This window comes from Papaver somniferum, chromosome 4 (genome assembly GCF_003573695.1).
Source record: "Papaver somniferum cultivar HN1 chromosome 4, ASM357369v1, whole genome shotgun sequence".
Taxonomy (NCBI): domain Eukaryota; kingdom Viridiplantae; phylum Streptophyta; class Magnoliopsida; order Ranunculales; family Papaveraceae; genus Papaver; species Papaver somniferum.
In genome coordinates, this window is record NC_039361.1 from 77,162,469 (window position 1) to 77,179,597 (window position 17,129).

A 17,129-nucleotide genomic window follows, 5' to 3' on the forward strand; every position below is an offset into this window, starting at 1 on the left:
CTTCATCCGAACTCGGAATCACCGCATTCTTTTTGCATTAATTTTATCTTTCAATTATTTTAAAGATGATGATGAGAAATTATTAATTTGAATGAGTTAAGATCTGTCTTTGGCCCGTCTCTTGATTTTGAGCGTTTTGCTCCTTTTCGTCGCACTTCTTCAACTTCTCTTGGACTTGGGAACTTGGATACTTGGAATACTTCACTCCTTAGATCTTTTCAGCACTTTGTAGATCCTTTTTGGATGATTCACCTAATTGAGAAAAATAAGAGAAAACCAAAGTAATAATACGAAAATATGCAAGAATAATAACTTAAACAAGTATGGAATGGATACTAATATCATATGAATTATGCACTTATCAACATGCAACCAAATTAAACACAAAAAGTGATCAATTTAATTGATTATGCTCAACATAAGTAAACTTACGGAGCTACGACTAAGTTAACCATAGAAAATGATTAGCTTAACCGTTCATATACTCAACATAAGAAAAACTTATGGAGTATTGCAGTATACACATAAAATATGGATCAGGGATGATCAATACTGCATAATATACAAGGATTCATTCTATCATTACTTGCATAACAACAATGAATAGACATCATCCTTGTCACAAAAGATTTTAACCTATCTTCCATCAAAGATTGACAATATAGGTTTAACTTTTGTATTTGTCAAAAGTCCATTCATTCTTCAATCAATACATGAATACCGATCACGAACGACTTTACTTTTGACAAAGTATGGGACAAACATAGTTCACGGACGTAAATACAAATATCCCATAACAAATTGCAATATACAAAATAATAAAGATTAATACTGCAAAACATCATCCTCCAAACAGTTTTAGAATTTAAACAAATAAATCTAAAAAAGAACAAGAAGATGAAAAATAATAGCTATGTGTAGTCACAATCATTGCTATTCAACGCACTAGTTATTCTTCCAACTAAATCAAAAATACGACATACTAGGCAACAATGTCTTTGAGAAATTCTTTATCATTCCCGAACTCCTTGTCGTCAACAGCCATTGGAACATAAGGTTCGTGGAGATAGGAGTTAATATCAACAAACCGTCTTGGCTGATGATGTCGAACCAGGGCTTTCTGAATTTCCAAAGATCTTAAAACGCATTCCTTTATTTCACGAATCTCCTTTCTTACTTCCTTCAACTCATCAAGATTAGAAGGGACAGCCCTTGGCTTTCTTGTATTCCTCCTCTTTCTTTTCAAGGACGGAGTTACTGGATATTTCTCTTTTTCCTTGATTGATGGATTAACAATCATGTTGACATCTTTTCGATCCAAAGACATGATGCTTAGAGAACAATTATAAACAACTGGTTTTTGTGAGTGGAATTCACAATCTCATCAAGCAGTCTTAAGATATAAAGGATATCATAAAGGAAAAAGGAATGTAGGGTTCGCAACCTTTAAACAGGTTCGTGGACGTCCAACTCTAAACCCTATAAAGAGTAGAATTGTCGATAATAACCCTTTATTTGATAGACAAGAAAAACAAACCTAAGAAAAAAAAAATCCTAAAGCCTGAGCGGTACACAATCTTATCTCTTTTGATCAGGCACATGAGACAAGATTTACCAAACAACACAATTAATTTGTGATGTGGTGAACGAAAATTTGTCCACCATTTTCCTCTTGAGAGGAATCCTCTGACTTATGTCTATCAAAGCGCTTTGACCATACCTTTTTTCTCTAATGGTCTTATTTTATCTTTAGAAACCAACTTCTTAGACGAAGATAAAATCCTACATACCTCAGCAGTCTTCTGGGCAAGTTTAAGATTCCTTGCTAAACGATTTGCTCTTCGTTTAAGTTTGTTGGCGTGCCTCACTTGATGCTTGTACTTGTAATATCTTGATAGTTCATGACCCTTCTGAGAAAAAAACGAGCACGTCAATCTTGGACAATATTCAGGTATCTGAGATGTGCACGCATCTAGACACATAATGGATCCTGAAATACAAATAGAGTTTCCAAAGGATGGGCCAATTGATTCTTCCAGCTTGATTGGGTTTTCTTTTTCATCAAAACCATCGAGATTAATATGTGTATTGCTACAATTATCAAAATCAATGTTATCACATAGAAGAGCGACACTTGATTTCCTATCTTCATCAGAATCATAGATCTCAGACATCTCATCAAGTGTTACAGCAAGACTTTTGTTCCCAATGTATTTTCTACGATTTGGGCACTCGTTTGCAAAATGACCAAAACCTTTACACTTAAAGCACTGTGGCATATCCTCGTCAGCATCCCTGTTTTTAGGAGGAATGCGATTGTGAGGTTTATCTGACGACCTAGGTTTGTCTCTTGAAAACCGCTTACTTCTATTCAATAGAAGATCCCTAAACTGTCTTATGATCAAGGAGACTGATTTGTCAAGATCTTCATCCGAAAAATCACCCTCAGACCGATCATCCTTAGAGACATAAACAATTTTACCTTTGTGAAGTAATTTAATGTTCTTTTGTGCATTAAAGGCAACATCCTTTCCGACTTTGGATGTATGATCATGATCAAAGATCTTTAACTTCCCAACCAAAGTATTTCTGGAAAGATTATCAAGGTTATTTCCCTCAACGATGGCATGCTTCTTAGAATCGTATCTAGATGGCAGCGATCTGAGAATTTTCATCACAATGTCCTTTTCAGGAATAGTCTTACCCAATGCAAAAGATGCATTAAAAATCTCAGACACTTTGTGATTAAACTCATCAAATGAATCTTCATCTGCCATACGAAGGTTTTCCCAATCAGAACTAAGGTTTTGAAGCCTCGCTTCCTTCTCACTGGTATTTCCATCAAATACGTTTTATAAGATATCCCACGCATTTTTATACCTAGTGCAATTAGACACATGGTGGTGAATATTTGGGGTAATGGCATGTATGATGGCATTCAAACCGTCAGGATTTTTCTTTGCAGCAAGTATCTCAGCAGCATCGTATTCGCCAATATTTTTTGGGACATTGACGTTACCGACTGCAACAACGGGAGCATCATAGCCATTAACAACATATACCCATGATTGAAAATCACGTGCTTGAAGAAAAGCTCGCATAGCAATTTTACACCATAAGTAATTAGAGCCGTCAAAGACTGGTGGTACGTTAATAGAGATAGCACCTATGTCCATAGAGTCAGATCGCTACAAACACATACTTATAAGGTCTTGAGCGTGTTTGCCTGCTCTGATACTAATTAATAAAGCGTGGGTCTAACAACACCACCCAATATTTCGCTTAGCAATCTGTATGGACAAACTCGAATATACTTTTAAGAGAATCAACAAGACTCAATCAATTAAAAGTATAACAACGAGTTTATATCTCTCTCTTGATTTGATTTACTCAAGCAGGAACTATGAGTTCTAATAAAATACAAGGAATAACTTGGATGGTACCAAAGACCAATATCCAAGGATCAATCAATGGCAATCAACAACCAAAGGTTGGATTATTATAATTGATGATCTAAACGCACAACCTGTATTATTTCAATTATAAAGATAAAACAATATAATGCGAAAATATAAAATAACACAGACACCAGAAATTTTGTTAACGAGGAAACCGCAAATGCAGAAAAAACCCGGGACCTAGTCCAGATTGAACACACACTGTATTAAGCCGCTACAGACATTAGCCTACTCCAAGCTAACTTCGGATTGGACTGTAGTTGAACCCCAGTCAGTCTCCCACCGATCCAAGGTATAGTTGTACTCCCTACGCCTTTGATCCCAGCAAGATACTGCGCACTTGATTCCCTTAGCTGATCGCACCCACAACTAAGAGTTGCTACGACCCAAAGTCGAAGACTTGATAATAAACAAATGTGTCTCACACAGACAAGTCTATCAAAGGATCAATCTGTCTCCCACAGATAAACCATAAAAGGTTTTGTTCCGTCTTTTGATAATAATCAAGGTGAACATGAACCAATTGATAATCCGGTCATATATTCCCGAAGAACAACCTAGAGTTATCAATCACCTCACAACAATAATAATCGTATGGTAGCGAAACAAGATGTTGCAGAATCACAAACAATGAGACGAATGTGTTTGTGATTACTTTTTATATCTTGCCTATCGGAGATATCAATCTCAATCCAATCAATCTGGTGTACTCGTACGATAGAAGATGCAAGATCAGATCATACAACTACGATAAAAGTAGTATCGGTCTGGCTTCATAATCCCAATGAAGTCTTTAAGTCGTTAACCTGGTTTCAGAAGAAGAAAACCAAAGGTTAAAGGAGAAACGAATCTAGCATGCTAACTATTATCACACGTAAGGTGTGGGGATTAGTTTTGCACAATGCTAGATGTCCCCTATATAGTCTTTCAAATCAAGGTTTGCAATTAAGTTACCTTGGTAACAAAGCAATCAATATTCACTGTTAGATGAAAACCTGATTTAGATTCAAGCTAATATTTCTCAACCGTTAGATCGAAAACTTAGCTTGTTACACACAAATGAAATGCACGCTTCTAGGTTTGTTAACCGTACCTAAACGTGTACATTGTTGGTTTAACATTAGTTAATCAAATGGTTAGCCATATGAGCATTTCATATCAACCATGTTCTTCTTCACCATAACTAGTTCAAATGACTTCAAGATGAACTAGTTAGAGAGTTATTCATTTGCAAGGAAATCTCAGGTACTACACATGACATAATTGAAGCAAAGATGATTTGATTCACTTGAATCGGTTCATGAACTTTTATAGCCACGGTTTGCAAACTGCATTCCTTAGACTTTTTAAGTTTAAGTTCGGAAATCATCTTTAGATATATAACCTTCTCAAGTTCGCAGACTTAAGTTACCGGGAAGAGTTTACGAACTCCAGTAGAAAATCTCGGGTATGAGAACTTCGCTGGTTCGCGGACTGGGTTCGCGGACTTAGCCTCACGCAAATAGTTTTCCAACTCCAGCAGAAATTCTCAGGTTTGAGAACTTCGGCAGTTCGCAGACTGAGTTCGTGGATGGCTCACTCCATGCTTCTGGTTCTCTTGATCAACAAAGTTCGCAAACTTTGGTTCAAGGAATAGGACTTATACATAAATGTGTTTCCACAACAATGCTTATGTCCATCATTGGTTATGTAATCTAAATTCTCATTTCAATCATTAAAAAATTCTTAGAGGACGTTATATAGTTGTTACACCATTTCTCGTCAAAGCAATTTTCAAAGTGATTGAAACATATCATGACTTTCGTCACTAGGTAAAGATAAACTTGGTTGAAGCGAAAAGCTTACCAACACATATTTTGAGATATAGATAGGCGAGGTATACTCGGCTCGAAATACCAAATGTGTATAATCAAAGTCTATATATAACATACGACTTTTTGTCTCAAATAGTAGGAGATGGAGTAGATAGACTTTTGAGTGATAGATAAGTTAAAGTATCCACATACCTTTTTGTCGAGAAGTTCCATCGGTTCCTTGAGTAGTTCTTCGTCTTGTATGATGAATCACCATGAAGTCCTTGATCTCAACTGCACTTTCTATCCTAGTCCGAGACTTAGCTATAGTAGACTAGAAATCAAGACTTATAGTTTTGATCACTAACATTGACAAACATGCTTGAGATAGCAACGCATGCGAGTTCGACCGAGCAATGCTCTAACAATCTCCCCCTTTGTCAATTTTAGTGATAAAACTATCAATACATATGTAATACAAAAAAAATAAAGAAACTTTTGTAGCTCCTATTCCACATGTCTAATCTTCAACATTACTCAAAATCTTCGTCACTTCCAAGTACTCCAATAATCCCAAAGGTTGTAAGTTTAGCATCACCGTTGTTGAAGATCCGTAGCTATAACAATGAGAAAACATAATTCTCGATCATTTTTATACAGTGTCATAGTATTATTACACAGTGTCAAAGTTCAATTATATCACAACTTCAACAATAATACTATGGTGATATGTATCACTCCCCCTTAGTCAATACTCCATCTCACATGGAAACCACTCCCCCTTACATAATGATCCGAAAACTATATATATTTGTAGTGTGAACTACATATTAATTCTCCCCTTTTTTGTCAATAAAATTGGCAAAGGTACAAGAACGGGATCATAATGAAATTTCCGAAAGAGACATTTCATGACTAAAAGAAAAAAATACATACCAACTAATTTATATGCAATCATAAAGCCGAAGATAAATGCATTCATCAAGGAGTTTAAAGATACAAGATAACCCCTCTAAAATTCCACAGCCGCACACCCCTCAAGATATGACCATTAAGAACATGTTCAAAAGAACTCTCCCCATTTGATGTTATTCCTGAAAGAACAACAAGAGCGACCTTAATTTCAAAAGAAAAGAAGCATTTTATTGGACACCAAAAACCATGAGAATGATTTTCTATATCCAAAAAACTCAATCAAATTAATCACAATAAGCCCATAATTAATTTAATTGGAATACGCAACCAAATTAAACACAAAAAGTGATCAATTTAATTGATTATGCTCACCATAAGTAAACTTACGGAGGTACGACTAAGTTAACCATAGAAAATGATTAGCTTAACCGTTCATATACTCAACACAAGAAAAACTTATGGAGTATTGCAGTATACACATAAAATATGGATCAGGGATGATCAATACATCGGAATATACAAGGATTCATTCTATCATTATTTGTATAACAACAATCAATAGACGTCATCCTTGTCACCAAAGATTTTAACCTATCTTCCATCAAAGATTGAAAATATAGACTTAACTTTTGTATTTGTCAAAAGTCCGTTCATTCTTCAATCAATACATGAATACCGATTACGAACGACTTTACTTTTGACAAAGTATGGCACAAACATAGTTCACAGACGTAAACACAATAGCCCATAACAAATTGCAATATACAAAATCATAAAGATTAATACTGCAAAACATCATCCTCCAAATAGTTTTAGATAGGCGAGGTATACTCGCCTCGACATACCAAATGTGTATAATCAAAGTCTATATATAGCATACAACTTTTTGTCTCAAAGAGTGGGAGATAGAGTAGATGGACTTTTGAGTGATAGATAAGTTCAAGTCTCCACATACCTTTTTGTCGAGAAGTTCCACCGGTTCCTTGAGTAGTTCTTCTTCTTGTATGATGGATCGCCATGAAGTCTTTGAGCTCAACTACACTTTCTATCCTAGTCCTAAACTTAGCTATAGTAGACTAGAAATCAAGACTTATAGTTTTGATCACTAACATTGACAAACATGATTGAGATAGCAACGCATGCGAGTTCGACTGAGCAATGCTCTAACAGTATCCTGCTGGGATCAGAGACGTAATTAGCGCAACTGTACCTTGGATCAGTGTGAGATTGATTGGGGTTCAACTACAGTTCAGACCGAAGTTAGTTTGTAGTAGGCTAGTGTCTGTAGCGGCTTAATACGGTGTGTGTTCAATATGGACTTGGTCCCAGGGTTTTTCGACATTTGTGGTTTCCTTGTTAACAAAACTTCTGGTGTCTGTGTTATTTCTTTTCCGTATTATATTTTTTTATATAATTGAAATATCACAGGTTGTGCGTTGAATTGATTAATTGGTAAAATCCAACCTTTGGTTGTTGATTGAAATTGATTGATCCTTGAACATTGGTCTTTAGTACCATTCAAGTTCTCTTGTATTCAATTAGACTCGCAAATTGTTATTTTCTTGAGTAAGTATTGAATCGAGAAATTGAGATATAACTCTTTAATATACTTTTTATTAAGATTGAGTCTGACTGTCTAGTTGATTCTCTTAAAAGTATATTGGAGTTATTCCATACAGACTGCTAAGCAAAATATTAGGTGAGGTTGTTGTACCCTCACTTTTTCAATTGGTATCAGAGCAGGCAAACATGTTTAAAGACCTTATAAGTCTGTTTTTGTAGCGATCTGACTCTCTGGACAGAGATTTTATCTCTATCAATGTATCGCCAGTCTTCGATGGCTCAAACTACTTTTGGTGGAAAATTGTTATGCGTCTCGCGATTTTCAAACATGAGTACATGTTGTTAATGGTTATACCCCTCCGGTTGATACAGAAGGCGATGTGTCTAGACCTAAGGATATTGGTAGATATACTCCAGAAGAAATCCTTGCTACAAAGCAAAACTCTGACGGATTAAATGTTATCATACATACTATTACCCCAGATCTTCATCATCATGTGACTATGTGCTTAAAGTATAAAGATGCCTGAGATATCTTAGAAACCGTATTTGAAGGGAATACCTGCGAAAAAGAAGCTAGGTTTCAAAACCTAAATTCTGATTGGGAAAACCTTTATATAGCAGATGAAGAATCATTTGATGAGTTTAATCATAAAGTGTCTGAAATTGTTAATGCATCTTTTGCATTGGGTAAGACTATTCCTGAAAAGGACATTATGATGAAGATTCTCAGATCTCTGCCATACAGATACGATTCTAAGAAGCATGCCATCGTTTAGGGAAATAACCTTGATACTCTTTACAGAAATACTCTGGTTGGGAAATTAAAGATCTTTGACCATGAGCATACATCCAAATCTAGAAAGGATGTTGCGTTCAAAGCACAAAAGAACACTAAGTTACTTGATAAAAGTAAAAGTGCTTGCATCTCTGAAGATGATATTTCGGAGGCTGATTCATCATATGAAGATCTTGACAAAGGCAGTCTCGTTGATCACAAGACAGTTTAGGGATCTTCTTTTGAAGAGAAGTAAATGGTTCTCCAGAGATAAATCCAGGTGTTTGTGGGTGAAAACTGTTTCTGCTGGTTTTGGTAATTTTGGGTGTATGGATGAGAAACAAATCTAAACCCTAAACAATACACTTCATATGAGTACTTTTGATTCGAGAGATCAATTAGTACAATCCTGGCCTAAACAAAGAAGTGGCCGTTCCAGGATTGCTTAGGTCACAAAGTGAAGGATAAGGGTTTGTCATAGGGAGGGAAGCGAATAAGGTGTTGAGACCGGAATGGTCAATTCTGAAGGTGTGGTTGTTTTATGACTTGTATCAGAAAGTGGAACTGGCTTGCAGAATGAAAAGCTATCAGTTCTTTGGTGATTTTTGGATACTGTGTTATTCTCTGACCAAAACTTGTTGTTTGGTGGAAATAGGTGAAACCTATTTATACAAGTCATAATTAAACGTTGAGTGATAGAAGAGTGGAGTAACGTGTAACCGTCAGAAATCGTGCTTCCACGATGAAGGAAGTGGATCCGTTTACACCCATTAATTCTTGCCGCCACTAACTGTCCCACTTCTTGACACTTTCTTATAACGGGCATATTGCACGCCGCACATTGTAAACCGCCAGACCAATACCCTGATGAGTATCCCCCAGTTTGTGACATGTTTGATGTCTCGAGTGTTTTTTGTGGGAAACATGTAGTAGTTTGCTACGTGTGGAAAGTCAAAATCAAGAGACTTTCCGGAGGAAAATAGCATGTGGTGCTATTTAGGCTTATCTCAACTGGTCGCCTAAAACTTGTCACAAGCCTGTCAGTTTGGTGGCGAACTTGGAAGACTGAGATTGCATCTCATGAGGAAAGGTGGCCATTAATTATGGCCACATCCTGCTAGCGCCTGATAATGGTATAGTGGCGCATGTCAGTGGAATTGCGGCATGGCTGGCATAGTTCGTGCGTGCCAGTGGCACGGTGGAATGGCTGGCATAGCTTGTGCATGCCAGCGGCACGGTGGTGCAGGTAGCGCCTGGCGTAGCCATAGTCGCTAGATTTTGGCACATTGGTGTTAGACTCCAATGTGGTGTGGTAACATCAGTTTCAGTGGCCACATCAATCCCAATGCTCTTTGAAAAATTATTTGGCTTGGTTGGCGTAGCAACTTTGCCTAATTAGGGTTTGGCATACCAAAACCTTAATTAGCGCATATGGCATGCGACATGCACTAGGTGGCCGTGGCATGGCATTTTATACAAACGGTGCCATAGTCATGCCACATGAGCTATAGGTAGGCCACCATGTAAAAACGGCCACATGAGCAAATATTTCCACGAGAGGCTATGGTGTGGCGCCTTTTTTAGGGTTTCCTAAGTCCGCACGGCTTGTGGGCATGTTGTGGGCCCGAGGTGGCATAGTTTTGTGCAACGATTAGAAATTAGGGTTTCGTCCACCGCCACTAGAGCACGGTCGCGCTTACGGTTAGGATAGCCAAATTGAAGTTTGTTGTGATACTGGCCACGAACAGAGAGTGGGTTGGCACATTTTGGCATGTTGTAGTGGTAAGTGGCACGTTTGGCATGTGCACTTGGCATGAACATTTGGCATGTGTGATTGGCATACTTTTTGGCATGTTTGGCATGCCGTTTGGCATGTGCGCCTGACATGCTCGTTTTTGCATGTTTGGCATGCCATTAGCATGTTGGCGCGGTTTTGGGAAGCCAACTTAGTATGGCGACCTCTCGACACAATTTCCACCTCTTTTAAAGTTGTGGCGGGTTTAGAGCAACCTGATTGGTAAATAAAAGTAGGGGCCGGCCAAGCATGGGCATGGACACCCTTTTGGTGCGCGTGGCAGGTTTAATGCGACCTGATTGGTCGATGGGGAATAAGGTCGGCAAGTATGGGCCCAGCCACAACTCATGGACGTATGGCGGGTTTAAAACGATCTGATTGGTCGACAAGGGAATAAGGGACGGTATTGTAGCATGGGGGTGGCCAAGTGGCGTCGACTAGCCTATGGTGTGGCCGCACTCCCTCTCATTACTGCTCCTACTCCGCGGCTCCGTTATTCTCTGTTTTCTTATTTTGGGTAGGACTTTGTACCTACTAATCCACTGCGGATCAATTGCTTAGTTGCTTTAAGCATAATTTCGATCAGCGGGGCCTAATATACTGCGGAGGGCGCAAAACCCTAATTTTTGAAAATTAGTTAGATTCGTAATTTTTTTGAATTATCACAAAATTGATTGAATTCTACGTGTTGATACAGAATTCTTTATTTACAGCGAGCAGCATGATTTTCGACTGAGTATTTTTTGTAAGGACCTTAACCTTGATACTTGGAAATTTGTGCTACTCTGCTGCGAGTGAACACAAATCCGTCATGCCATACCAATATTAAGGGTTCTGCCGGGGAACATAACACAAGAAAAGTACTCAGAGGGTCTTACATTAATGAATAATATAAGCAGGTGTTGAAGTTTACAGAGTATCTGGGAATTTTGCTACATGCGCCAGTCTGGATAAATTTCATGCAAATATATTGAACGTCTCAATAAACGCGCCAGTGGATAGGTTGACACTCATGAATTTTACATGGCTCCGTTTCTTTGCAGAGTGACGGCACAACATTAGGTATTTGGTTTTACAAATTTAACCCTGAACTAAAAACCACCATCAACATTAAGTCCCCTTCTTATCCTGTAACAGTGGCATTGTTGTGGGGTAAGCATGAGATGGTGACAGACAAGGATGAAATCAAAATGGCAAGTCATGAAGAGATTGCCAGGAAAATTTGGCTAACCTTTGGCAGGAGGCATAAAGAATCCGTGGGTTTTGTGTAACTTCGGCTTGGCCATAGGGTGTTGGCGTTAGCGCTGCAACTTGGCTAATGATCGACATAGATGGCACTGCAACTTGGTCCGTGGAATGGGCGCTGGCTTGCTAGATCGCGGAACGTGCGGATATGGCGCTTGGCTTGGAATGGTGGAAACTTGCTTCAGTCCGTGGAATGGTGAAACTGGCTTCGGTCAGTGGAATGGTGAAAATGGAACTTGGAACTTTGTCTACCAAACATTGAGGATGGAGTTGGCTAGGTCGCAGAATGGGCAGAGATGGCGCGGCTTTTACCACGGAGTGCTGGATCCATGGCGCTGCTTGCTAAGATGTGAAGCGGGTGGAGATGGCGTTGTATTGAGCGGTGAAGGTGGCGCTCCTTTGGCTAGGTCAAGGAATGGAAGTGAGAACGTGGATGACTCCGGTTCGTGGATCGTGCGGATATTGCGCTGTTTTCCCGTCTATGGAGCGTGCGGAGATTGCGCTGCTTTGAGCGGTGAAGATGACGCTCCCTTGGCTAGGTCACAGAATGGAAGGGAGGGCACCTGGATGGATTTGCGAGCCCGGTTGCCTTTTTCTGTGCATGGCCCGAAAGAGGAAACCTTCTTCTACTCAAACTCCAAAAATATAATGTATACAGAAGGCGTTTCCCACCCTTTTATTTTTTGTATCATTGGCTTTATCTTTGTAGCGGCAAGCCTCTTTCCACCAGTAGTCCAGGTGAGCCAATTATCCTGTATAGACAAGTATCTAATCCAGCTGATATCCCGCATTCGGAGCCTTAATACACGGTTGTCAACATAGTTTTTCTTTCTCAGTTTCACCAATCTGCTTAATATAAAAAGGCAATCCTGGAGATTTCTTTCATATAGATCATCATAGAATTGCGTCCATCCTCTTCACAGGTACCGTCTCGTGTCTCTTATCATAGTTCTCCATTTTGTCTTCTTCATCATGTAGATTGCCGATGCAGACAGAATATTTTTTTTTGTAGCATATAATGGGATCTTCCGGTGATGATCATACCTCTGAATCTTTGGAGAAATTTTTTGAAGTTGACAAACCTAGGTTTTCTTTACATGAGGAGGTATTAGACAAAATCAACCCTTTGTTCCGTGAAGTCGTCCAGATTATACAAGGCATGTCTCTCACCCATCTACGCATCGTGCGGATGCGTGCTCGGGATTTCATGGATTCGATGGACATGGAGGAAAAGTGGAGACATGATGAAGCATCTCAGCGCGTCGGGAAATCTCAACATGATGAAGCTTCTCCACAACCCATTTCCAGGGCTGAATGATTCTCCTCTCGATTGAAACGGTAAAAGGATGAGCCCAAGAAACTTCTAGGCGAGAGCTAGTTTAATTACCCTGTCCATAATGGTATCGTAATCCTTGATTCTGATGTGGACGAACCAGAGCATCCTCAAGAGGCTGTTGGAAAAGTTCATGAGGAAGATGTCGACGCGGTTTGTGAGACTGAAGCAGCTTCTGGAGTGGACGCCAAAACTGTTGTTGGAGAAGTTGGAGCGACCGCTGAGGATGCTGTCAAGGCATATGGGGAGGCGGTGGAAGCATATGTTGAAGCCGTTGGAGAAGCTGTGGAATCATATGCTGGAACTGCTGTTGAAACGGATTATGGATGGGATGCTGAAGTTGTTGCTGAGATGTCTTCTGGATGGGTGCTGAATCTGCTGTTGAAACGGATTCTGAATGAGATGCTTGCTGTCGGAGAGGGTGCGGGAACAAGTGCTTGAAAAAACTCTGATGGAGGCGTCATTGACAACTAGTTTTTCCACTTTTGCTATTTCTTCTTGGCGTGTAGCCGTTTTTGATACTTCAGGGATTTATTTTCATTCTCTCGTTCATATGACAGAGCTAGAGCTTCGCCAAGTAATATTCTTTTATTCAGCTTTGATAGTTTCACGTCTTTAATTGAATGAATGAACAAAATCTTCCAACTGAAAAGAATCTAAAAACCCCTCTTGCGAAAACAAGTTCCTCCATTCTCCTAGGCCATCCAGAAAATGGAAAGACATCGTACACAAATAGCATGGATGGAATTGCCACACGCGCTGACCAGTATTCTGTTTTCGCAGCTAACACCTCCGAGTGTCGACATCATCCATAGCAACTCAAAATAGGGGAAATAATATTAATGGTTAAAGGTTTGACCGGCCTGTTTGTTGGCTCTCCCTTGTAGTAGTACAGTTGTCACACGTCACGAGAAACAGAGGAACGTCAGATGAGACTTGAAGCCAGATATTCTTGAAGAAGATATTTGTTCCGCCACTTGCTGATCCTCTTTCTTGCATATTCTCTTCTTTGGTGTTTTCGAATAAGGTATTCCTTGTAGGGTTTGACTTTTTTGGTTTCGAATTGATGGACAATGGTTTTGTGAGGGTTTGGATTTACTCAATGTTTTTCCTTTGAAGTAATCCAGGAAAGCTTATTTTGAAGGGAGGATGCTTTTAATTAAAATTGAAACCCTAACTATGAATGCAATCAGTGCAATCATTTTGGAAGAATTACAAATATTGAACGATAGGGAACTTGCTGAAGGAAATACTAAGGAGAATTTTGAAGCAAGAGGCGGTGTAACACTTTCAAGTTTTAAAATGGTTTGAGCCAGCGGGCATGTATTATTACGCCTTCCAACTTGTCGGCATTGATGAGCTTGCATTAGCCTCCTGAAATAATTTCTGCTACTAGGTATGGTTCGCCTGCGGGATTGGACGAAGGAGGCTGAGCGGAAATTTTCACTACCATATCTCCGACCTGGAAGAGGTTTTGAGGCTGCGTGGCTACTTGATCTCCGGATCCATTATTCTCGGCTAAGACATCCTCTAGACTTTTGACAAAACACTTAAAAGGCCCGAAACCCCATTCACATCTCTTAGTGGCGCCCGGGTTGAGGATCAGATCGAGTCCCCAAGCCTGGAAGAGAGAAGAAGTGGTTGTTTGCAGAAAGGGTTGTTCAATAAGACTTACTTGTTCTCGGAATCTGCGGACGAACATCGACGGGCTCTCTCCAATTAGTTGGGTTACATTGGCAAGTTGTTGATACGGCAAAAGATAATTTTCAGGACTGGATGGCTTGTTGGAGATTTTTTTAGGTATGGACACCGGCAAAGGGGACACTCCCAACTTTGCTTTATTTCCATGTACCCACGAGCACCCCATAATCATGTCATATTTTAGGCATTCTTTGACAATGTGGAATTTTCCATGTGTTATAGCATCTCCCACCTTGATTTCGAGGTTAATGTATCCGTACGCATTCATTGCTTCCCCTTCCGAATTATTAACCACGATTGGGGAGTGGGTAGCCTCCTGCTTCGAAATTCCTGCGGCTCTCAGAGTCTTGATGGTAACAATGATGAAGTCAGAGGCTGCGCCGATCAATGCGCTATCAAACTCGGCATTATTCTTCAAATAAACCGTGGTGAGCAGTCCCTAGTTTCATTTTCAACCACCGCTTCCTGAGAGAGCTTGAAATTCCGGCGTGGCTTTTTCAACAGGAAAAAGTCGTTTGCCCGACACAACGCGATTAAGGGATGCAAATATATCTTGAGGCTGCGCCTTGGAGAAATAGAGAATTTCGCATACATGCTGCATCATGGATTGCATGGTTTTGTGAACAGAATCCCCAGAGAGCATGCAACTCCTGAATGGAAGAGGATCTCTGTGAACTCGCTCATTGCCCAGTTGAAGTTCCCCTGCCTCCACCTTTTCTTTGAAGATACGCTTTAATCTATTGCAGTCACTGGTCGGGTGATGGACAAACCTGTGGTAGCGGAAATATTTGGGATTTGCCATTTCCTCTTCAGTTGGTGGGCGCCTGATAGGAGGAAGCTTGATGGCGTCATCTTGGATATATTCCTCCAAGAGTTAAATTACTTCCTCGGTTGGGAACGTGAAATCTAAGGCTTTTACTCCGGCTTCTTGATGTTGCGCATGAGCTTTAGATGCAGCCTTCCGCGGTGGAGCCTCCTGATATGCTAGCGCTGCGCGCTTGGATTGTTGTTCTGCCATTGGATCCTTCCTTTTTCCTCCTTCGCTTACCACTCTCACATAGGGACCATTGTTATATTGCTTGTTGATGAGGCGTCTATTTCCTCGAGTTTCGCGTGCGTATACAACCTTGACTGGCCTGGTTCTTTCCAACAATGCTGGTGTTGTTGTGGTTGACTGTTTAGCAGCCTCATGAAGTTTAAAGAATGTCTGGAATCGCAGATTCTCCAGTAAGGAACGGTATATGGGAACCATGCCATTGATGCAAGAATCCACCAATTGTTTTCGATCACATTTGGGTCGTGATAGTCCAGCGCTTGAATTCTGAATCTTTTGACATAATCATTTGGATGTTCATTGTTTCGTTGAAATATCCTTCCTAAATTTGAGAAGGTAATTTGCTCAGACACAAAGAAGTACTTCTTATAGAAAGTCGTAACCATGTCACACCGATTGGATATGTTGTTTGGTGCAATGTTGTTGTACCAGGTGTATGCTCTTCCGGTAAACGACTTCGAAAACTCCTTCAAACGGAGAACATGATTGTATTCGTGTTAGCCCAAGGATTCCAAAAATCGAGAGACATATTCATGCGCATTACCGGTGTCGTCATATAAGGAGAATTGAGGAGAAGAGTACCCTCTCGGAAGAGGAATTATTTGTACTTCAGGAGGATATGGGGGTTGATGATGATGCATGTCCGTAGAATCGTTTTTGTCTCGGTTTCGAAGAAGTCGTTCCAAATCTTCTCGTGTGGCAAAATTGGATGGTTGATTCCTCTCCGATGGAGCTCCTGAACGAGTCTCTTTATCTACAAAGGTGCGCCCTGCTGAGATATCAGCGCCAGGAGTATTGAAGGTGTTCCTAATTGGATCTGGTTAGCGTGATTCCTGTGGTAGCCGCTCCGTTAGTGTCTTGAGGAAAATAAGTACCTCCTTATGAGTCGAAGCCATGTCCGTCTGATCTCTAGCAAGAACTTCATGTCTTTCCATCAAATCAGCAATGGTAACATGGGATCGGCTTCCTCTAGCTCCCCCAGTCTCTCATCCTGATAGTGGAGTAGTAGCGGCTCTGGTGACGGTTGGAGGTGTCACACTTGAAGAAACGTTGGGGTGGCGACAACGGCTCTGGCTCTGGTGACCGGAGGCGTAACTCCTGAAGGAACATTTTCCGCGCCACTGGTGTTGACAGGTGGCGTATTAATTCCACTGGAAGGAACGTTAATACCGAGGATGATTTCAGCGCTAGTGTTTTCAGGGTTTTTTGCTGATCCGGACCTGAGTTCGACCATCTTGAGATAGGAATTGGAAAATTAAATTGGAAATTGGAAATTGATATTGCAACCGAGAGATTAATTCTCCCACTGTGGTCGCCAATTGTTTGTGGGTGAAAATTGTTTATGCTGGTTTTGGTAATTTTAGGTTTGTGGATGAGAAACAAATCTAAACCCTAAACAATGCACTGCAAGGGAGTACTTTTGATTCGAGAGATCAATCTGTACAATCCTTGCCTAAACCAAGAAATGGTTGTTCCAGGCTTGCTTCAGTCACA